Source organism: Elephantulus edwardii, unplaced genomic scaffold, assembly GCF_000299155.1.
Source record: "Elephantulus edwardii isolate Elephantulus edwardi_28Jun2011 unplaced genomic scaffold, EleEdw1.0 scaffold00192, whole genome shotgun sequence".
NCBI classification, from domain to species: Eukaryota; Metazoa; Chordata; class Mammalia; order Macroscelidea; family Macroscelididae; genus Elephantulus; species Elephantulus edwardii.
In genome coordinates, this window is record NW_006399942.1 from 4485260 (window position 1) to 4494317 (window position 9058).

Below are 9058 nucleotides of genomic sequence, written 5' to 3' on the forward strand. Positions count from 1 at the left end.
AGGGTTTAGGGCTGTTGTACATAGGGTTTCTATGAGTCACAAGCGACTTGACAGCACATAACAACAACAACAACACTCTATATGGTGATCTCTCAGCTTCTTTTTATACCTATTCGCTCATTCTTCATTTTGCCTTGAATGTTTTCTTTTAATAATTCTTCCACAACTTTTGGTGTCTTTAATTGCTTCTTCCTGTTATGGGATTCTGATTATGCACATATTATTTCTTTTGATGTTGTCCCACATCATTCTTAGGTTTTCTTCTTTTCCCTTCATTTTTGATTCTGCATTTTGTTCTAGAAGATCAGTGGTGACAATTTTATCTTCCATTTCACTGGTTCTGTGTTCTATCTCTTCACACTTGTTCATGTGTCCCTATATTATGTTGACGTCATCTGGAACATTGGTTCTCATATTTTGAATCGTGATTTCTTATTTTTCCAGAACTTCTAATGCCTCATTTGTTTTAACTGCATTGTTTTAGATTTTGTTTTTATACTCCTCCTAGTTTGCTTGCCATGTCCTGTAATTCTTCAAGTTTTTCTTTCACCCATTGGAAGTACTCAATTTTGTTCTCATAAATTCTGTGTCAGAAAGTTACATCATCAGACTTTCTGGGTTCAGGAAATCCATTTATACTGTGTCGCTTTTTTTGGGTGACATCTTGTTTGGGCTTGAGTAGAGGTTGAGTTAGCTTGCTTCCCATGTGGCATTGCTATGGTAGAGTTTTTCATGTGTGAGGGTGTAGCAGGTTTCTGATCTGAAGTCACTGCTCTGGAAGAGGGTGAGGCAACTACTCTGCCTGTGTTTCTCTATACTTTCTAACCCAAGGGAAGATCGATTTCAGTTCTGTAGGGAAAAGGCCTGTGAAAATAACATCCTCTGTCAGACAACTGCCACAGCTAGTCTACCCCACGTTTCTCCTGGGTAAAGGCAGTTAATGGACTGGATGTGAGTTGATGCAAGGCAGAGTGTGGAGACCTGATTGGAAAACCAGGATCAAAGAGGAGCTCCAGTTGTCTCACTCCTTTCTGATTGAGCTTAAAAAGTCCCACATGATTCAGCCAAGCAGCAGTGACCCCTCACAAAGTACCACACTCAAGTTCCAGTGTCGCTCCTGGTATGTGCTGCTCCTGAGGAGCATTGTGTCAGGTTCTGGCATGTGCATCAGCATCAGGTGTTCTAGGCACGTGGCGTTGGCCCCAGTATCAGAGTTCTGGGCACGAGGCAGCTGCATCAGATACTCAAATAGTGACAAAGAAAGTGGAAGCCCTAGATTACAGCCCTTGGTAAGCCTTCAGACTTGGAATAGAACTCACTTTTGTGGCTCATTAATCAGCTGGAGAGGCAGCAGGCCTGTAAAGTGACTAATGATATGTGGGAGTTGCATGCTCAGCAGAACAAACAGCCGTCCTAGAACAAAAGGCAAAATAATTCTTAAATTCTGTTGACATACCTTAATGGTTGAATTTTGGCTCTTATTAACTTATTTAAATTTTTTTCAACTTCAATTCAAGGTTGCTTATGAGTAGTTACTTGTCTGTTCCACAGTTAGTCATTTGCTTGATTTTGACTACCAATGTTGGGTTTTTCCAATTTCTCTTTCAACAGATGTAGTCAATCTGATCCCTGCTTAGTCCATCAGGTAGAGTTTATGTACATAATTATCATTTGTGTGTTTTTAAAAAGTATCTTCAAGAAAGAAACCATTCATTAGATGAAATGATATCATCTGTTCTCCATCCTCAATTCTGTCACCAAGTCTGTATTTTCCAAATTGTTCTTAGGTTATATCTTTTACATTCCAGTAACTAAATATTATTAATGTATATTGATTGCACACTTTATCAACGTCAGACTGCAAAGTTGGTAGAAATCTTTATCTTTGGTTTTTGTGATTTATACAAATATAATAGTTGTATTGACAAGATTTCTTATATGTAAATGGATTCTATCATGTAGTAGTTGTCAATTACATCTAACAGAAAAATATCAACTCAATATTCTTCTGGGTCAAAAATAAAAATACTTAGTTAAAATTAATCAGTCAGTGGTAGTTAATGAACAGCTTCTTTTTTTCCCCTTTTTTTGGAACAGCTTCTAAAATAATAACAGCATGGAATTTTCCAAGATTCATTTTATAGATGAAAAACTATGTGAGATATTCAATGAGAGTAAATGATCCAGGAATCACTGAATTCTGTACAGAATACATTGACTCTTCAAGAGAGGGGTTTATACTATGTTGTGTTTTTAAAATTTTTTGATCAAGAGGCAATTTCTTCCAATATAATCATGAATTTCCTGTAGAACCTAACAAAATCAAAGAACTCGGGCCCATGAGTCTAACTCTTACCCTGCATGTCAGAAGATAAGATGCTCCTTATGACTTTCAGTGGCTGAATTTGTAGACAGATGACCAGACCTTCTGAAGTGGCTCTGGGTGGATTTGAGTTGTTAATTGATCACCTTAACTCTTTGCACCACCCAAGGACTACTTCCTTGGAATACAGAAGTAAAAAACGAAGTCTCTCTTGTTATTTTTAACTCTCTGATTTTAGACCCCTCATTTGTTTTTTAGAGCCTCAATCTCATAAAAATTTTAAAAATATGCTTTTTAGAGTTGGTTTGAAGCTTCTGTAAATTTCAAAAGTAACATTATGTTTAAATACACACACACACACACACACACACACACAGTTATGTCATAGATTGTTGCTTGCTTTTGACTTTGTGTCATTTGAAGAAATTTCTGGTTAAGGCAAATTTCTCATGTTGGAATTGTCATGGGAGGTGGAATATGTCTCTTCCCTCCAGAAACAAAAAGGGGCTAGATATTTTACTTCTATATTCTCTGTTATAATTTATATTATATATTCTATATTCACCTTGACTCAGCTAATGAAATGGTCACACTGGGCCTTTGAATCCCAGTTAGGAAAGAACCAAGAGGAAGTTACTTGTGTATTTTATACTCCGACTACATAAGTCATTAACTCTGCTTCATCTCTTATATTTAAGTCTACATCTAAAGTAAGGTAATTTAATTTTAACATGAATGTACCATATGCTGAGTGAAATATCTCTGTCACAAAAGGAAAAATACTACATTAAGACCACTGTTATGAAAATAAGAAGGAATGAGGTTGGGGAGAAAAGGAAAAGAATGGATAGATAATGAGCAATACACTAGAATAAATAAATGAAGGGAAGGACTATCATAAGGCAATAGATGATTAGACATTATATGTATGATAACAATTTGGAACAAGATGTACATTACAAAGGGAATTGAGGGAGAGAGAGAAAAAAAATGCATCTCGATGAACGAATGAAAGCAAAGTTAGATAATTTCCAATTCTCTAGGAGAGACAGGCCTTTGGAGAGGGACATCATGCTGGGCAGAGTGGAGGGACAGCACAGAAGGGGAAGACCCTCTATGAGGTGGATTGATTCAGTGACTGGGGTAATTGGGATGGATGTGTCAGAGGCAGTGAGATTGGCACGGGATAGAGCAGGGTTTAGGGCTGTTGTACATAGGGTCACTATGAGTCGCAAGCGACTCGACAGCACATAACAACAACAACAACATCCCGTGCTGCCTTTTGAAATCTTCTATTCAACTCTTGAGTATGTTGACTTCTTCCTTGTGCTTTGGCTTCTCTGCACTCCACTGCAATTTTCAGAGTCTCTTCTGACATCCATTTTGGTCTTCGCTTCCTCTTCTGTCTTTGCAATGACCATTTGCACTCTTCCTGGATGATACCCTTGATATCCTCCCACAACTCATCCGGTCTTCACTTATTAGTGTTCAAGACCTCAAACCTGTTCCTGAGATGGTTCTGAAATTCAGGTGGGATAGACTCAAAGTCATATTTTGGTTGCCTTGGATGTGGTTTAATTTTCCTCAGCGTCAGCTTGAACTTGCATATGAGTAGTTGGTGGTCTGTTTCACAATCAACTCCTGCCCTAGTTTTCACAGCCGATAATGAGCTTCTTTAGTGGTTCTTTCCACAGATGTAATCGATCTGATTTCTATGCACACAAAACAACAACAACTAATGCAGTTAACTATTTCTGTCCTATTTTTGCTTCTTATAATATGATATTTCTTTCTTTCTAAGCCAGACTTTGTTGAGTTAGAAAACTTATTTCCCCTGAACAAAGAATGCACACAAAAGGAAATTTACATACTATATTAAAGCAGAGAAAGAAGGATGGGCAATCTGTTCCTGTACAATTTACTGCCTTTGAAACCAGGCTTGAGGGTCAGTAATGAGTCAGCAATACACAATAACAAAAACTTATTGAATCAAGCTGAGAAATCATGATGTCCTAAGAACTTCAATAAATTGTTCTGAGAAGACATATTATTTCCCAAATAAACTGGTTCTGATGATGGATATTTTTTTTTGTTATTGCAAGCAGATATTACTTGATTAATGCCATTAGGATTTTTTTTTAACTTGGAGCAAGAAGGTATTCTCAGTAGGATTTTCTTTTTAAAACGTTAGCTATTCCAGGTTGTTTAGAGTTGAAGGCTGGTGAACTTCTCCTTAATGGTGCCTACTAAACCCAAAAAGCAATTAAGAAACAGAGTTTAATGTGTTGGGAATTGCAAAGTGGATGCTTAATCTTTTAGAAAGACTCAATAGAGATTTGGATAAAAGCAAAGATGTTGAGGTTTGCAGTGTCTACAGTAGCATCTCATAAAAGCAGAAACAACGCACAAAATTAACCCTGTAACAATACTTCTCAGGTTTACATTATATTTCTATTTATTTTAATGATCAATCTGTTGCATTTATCACTGCATGAATATATTGAGCTGGAAAAATGAAAATATCCGTGTTGTCTCTTCAGAATCTCAGATTCACTTAGGATTGGCCATCAGAGATTATTCCCCACAGTGGGTCCCACTCTGGGTCTATGAAAATAATGGAGAAAAATAAATATTAGAAATACAGAGCAACTGTGCAATAGCCATATTAGGATTTAACAAATGCATATAAGGTCATTTCATTTATATATTGTGGAAAAGTTAAACCACTATCTACATTATTTAATATGACTTACATAATGAGCTGAGACAGATTAAAAAGGAAAAAATAACTTCTCAGTGCAGAAATGTTAAGACCATCACAATTTTATATTGCGGGAGTCCTGCTGATGTGGTTCATAAGGAGTTGTGCTGCTGACTTGAAGGTGGTGCCTCTCCATTGCTTTGAACACAACAGGAGAGTCTTGTGAGAGAGATGGACAAATTAATTTCCTTTCACAGGATTTACAGGCTCTGAGAACCCACCGGAGGCTCTGCTATGAGTTGCTTCCAATTTGATTACAAAGAGAGAGACTGATAAATGTGGATTTTCTGCCTTCTCAGAATAAATAAATTCTCTCCAAACACAAAGGGCCAATTGCAAAAGAAAGTCCTCAGTAATTGAACTGTGAAATAAAAGTGTAATAGTTTCTATCTTAGCAAACACTGAGTTGGTAAAACTGTAAGCATTTGTCAAATCATATTCTACCTTAAATTGAATATCTTACCTTTAATATCTGTTCTTTTTTCTAAGACATAGCTGTTGAGTTCTATCATAACTCTATTTTTTTATCATTTTTTATTTTCCTCAGTGTCTTCAAGTGAGGATAATATAGAAGATTTGAATATGTTTATGTTTTTTTCTCAAATTCACCTTAACTCTTGTCTTTCTCTGATATATGACCACTTGGCTATGTTAAGTGTACATCTTATATTTAAGGTATTTTTCATTCAATTCCATTCTTTACTATAAGCCAATTAATATAATTTTTGGTAACCCAAAGGGCATTAATTGCTTCCAAAGCTTGAGGGGAAAAAATAACTGGCTTTATGGATTTATTTAGAGACACTAATTCCTTCTTCAATGGGGTGCACGAATGTAGTTATAACCAATCTTGAGTCTTGAAGACCTGGAGGTGGAAATTGGTCAAGGAGCAATATGGTCAAGATCACCACTCATGCTTAAAATGACCTCATATTTAAGGTTTAAATGATAGCAAATAATTGACTGTAATACATAAATTATGAGTATGACACTCTGAGACAAAAGATTTTTTTTATGAAGTCTCCAACTGAAGAACGATAAATTTTAATTGAAAAGAAATGAAAAGTCATTCAAAGTTAGTGTAGTAGTTTTAGGACTATATCATACTAAACAATGAGCTTCTTCACCACAGCAAAATCTCTTCTAATGAGGCATTGTTGTTACGAGACATTGAGTCAGAACTGTCTGCAACTAACCCTCCAGCAGTTTTTCAGAGGCTACAAAATACATAGGAAGGAGATTGCTGATATTTCTTCCTCTGAGCAGTTGGTGGATTCAAACCGTCTGCCTTTTGGTTGACTGTGCAACTCCTTAATGACAAGGTCACCAGACCTCATTAAAGTGAGAAGAAAGTCATGCAAGAAACAATTCAGTAAATTGGTTAAATTTGGTAAAAAAAATGGTTAAATATGCTAAAGACTAGCCTATTCTGGTGGTAGGAGTTGTTATAAAGTATCATCAAGTAGAGTACAACTAATTGTAACCCTCTGAACAATTGATCTGCACTCTGCCCCATCCTGTCCCATTCTTACTATTCTCAACACATCTGAGTCCATTGCTGCAGACACCATGTCACTCTATCTTGTTGATGGTCTTCCTCTCCTTCGTTCACTCTCCATCTTTCCAAGGAATAGTCTTGCCTAGCTACATTTCCAAAGTATGAAGGATGAAGCTTGGTCTTCCTTGCCTCCAAGAAACATTCTGGCGGCACCCTTTCTAGGTCATACCTGTTTGTTCATTTGGCAGTCCATGAGATATCCAGTATTCTTGTCCAGTATGACAACTTAAAGGCATCATTTTTTATTCTATCTTCCTTATTCATTGTCCAGCTTTCTGATGCATAGCAGATGATTGAGAAGATCATGGCCTCAATCAAGTGCACCTTAGTTTTCAAACTGAAATTACTGTTCATCAGTATTTTGTAGAGGTCCCTGACTGCAGACTTGTCCAATGCAATATGTCTCTTAATCTTCTGACTGATGGTATCAAGGGGGTTGACTGTTGATCCATGAAAGACAAAATTATTGACAGCTTCAATCTTTTCTCCATCTATTGTAGTAATACTGTCTTTAGGGCCTGTGGTGAGGATCTTTATGTTCTTGGTGTGTAGATATAATCCATACTGAATGCTGTAATCCTTGATCTTCTTCGGCAGGCGTCTCACAACCTCCCTACTTTCAGAAAGCAAAATTACGTCATCAGCATAACACAGGTTGTTGGTGAATCTTCCTCCAAACCTGATGCTACATTAGTCAATTAAATTACTTTTATTAAAACCTGATCTATGACATGCTGTTTGACTTCCTATTAGTATTTTAGAAGACAACTAATGTTGTAGGACAGATAAAACTCTTCATCATGATCTCATTTTTTTTTTCTTGCTAGGACACTCTACTAAATGTCTCTGTCTTAATGGTCATCATGAGTTCTAGAAACACACTGCCTAGGTTCACATTTTAACTAGCTATGTTAATCTAGGTAAGTAAGTTAGTCTGGCTGTGTTGACATTTCTTCATCTGTAAATATCAAACCAAATCCACTGGCATTGAGTTGACCCTACTAGGTAGAGCAAAATTGCCTTACAAAGTGTCCAAAGCTGGACATTTTAATGGAAGTAGACCACTCATCTTTCTTTAGTAGAGATGTCAGTCTTTGGTAAGAAGCCTGATATTCAATCTATGGTGCTATTAGATCTTCTTTCATCTAGAACTGTCCAGCAAGAAACATGTGTGCCTTGAGATTGCTGTCATGATTCAATAAAATAGTGAAAAGAATCTTTAATACAATATCTGACTGAATGCTGTTTTGTTGTGTGCTGTCCAATCAGAACTGGCCTATAGCTAACTATCCAGCGTGTTTTCAGAGACAGTAATTCACAGGAGAGGAGATTGCCTATCTTTGTCCCATGGAGTAGCTGGTGGATTTGAACCATGTACCTTAGTGAAAAATATCCAGTATGATTATTATTTTTTAGTCTTTGTCATGTTACATTGTCATTGTTGTTTACTAGCCTTTTTTTACATTATTGTGATATAGCAAGTTTGTCTGGAATGAATGATGTGTGTTCAGGCTTTAATTTTTTTATTTTTTCCCTTTCTTTATGTTAATATGTCAAAGATTTTGTGTGTGTGTGTGTGTGTGTGTGTGTGTGTGTGTGTGTGTGTGTGTGTGTGTATTGTGGACCACTGAGTTGGAACAGACCCATAGCTGAGATTCCAGCAGGTTTTTAGAGGCAGTAAATCACCTGGGAGGAAATTGTCCATCTTTCTATCACATATGTATACATTTATACTGGTGTCGTTTGCTATCAAGTCAGAGTTGACCAAAGCTGACCAGATCAGTGGCCTTTTTCAGAGGCAGTAAATCACACAGGAAGAGATTTTCCATTCTTCTCCTGCAGAATATTTGGTGGATTTGATTTAATTATATGCACATACATTTTTTTTCTGCATACACTATTGATGTGTAGATTATTTACTTACACAGGAGTGGCATCCACTTCCTAAACAACATGCCTTTGGAAATTCTATGAACATTGACAAATGTCAATGGTTTGAGGGGCTTTAGGCCTTTAGTTCACAGACTCGCTATGAGTAGTGTTCAACCTGAAGTCAATCAACAACAACAACTATTCTGTTTACTTAGCTCTTTGCAATTCATGAGTAATTAAAATATTCAGGATCAATTTTGGCTTTATGTAATCTTTCACCTACTTAAACAATATAAAACCAAACTTCTTGTGAAAGAGAGCATATTCTTTTGCTGGATACTAAAATATAAAAGTGTAATGGGACTCTTTAAAAGTCTGACTATTTCTGAAAAACTTAGTTCATTTTCCAATAGTTTCTTTCATATTTGGATTATTTTGGAAAAGCGTTAGGCTAATAATATTTTTAAATCTGTCACGTAAGTAATAGCCTCCTTTCCTTACTTTTTTATATTCATTTTTAATTTTTTTTAATTTATATTTTTTT

At 36.2% G+C, this 9058-nt stretch overlaps 1 pseudogene; it reads left to right on the plus strand.

The window, feature by feature from the left end:
• The first annotated feature begins 1055 nt into the window (after positions 1-1055).
• The window catches only part of LOC102861674, a 14196-nt pseudogene continuing 6193 nt past the window's right edge, over positions 1056-9058 (plus strand).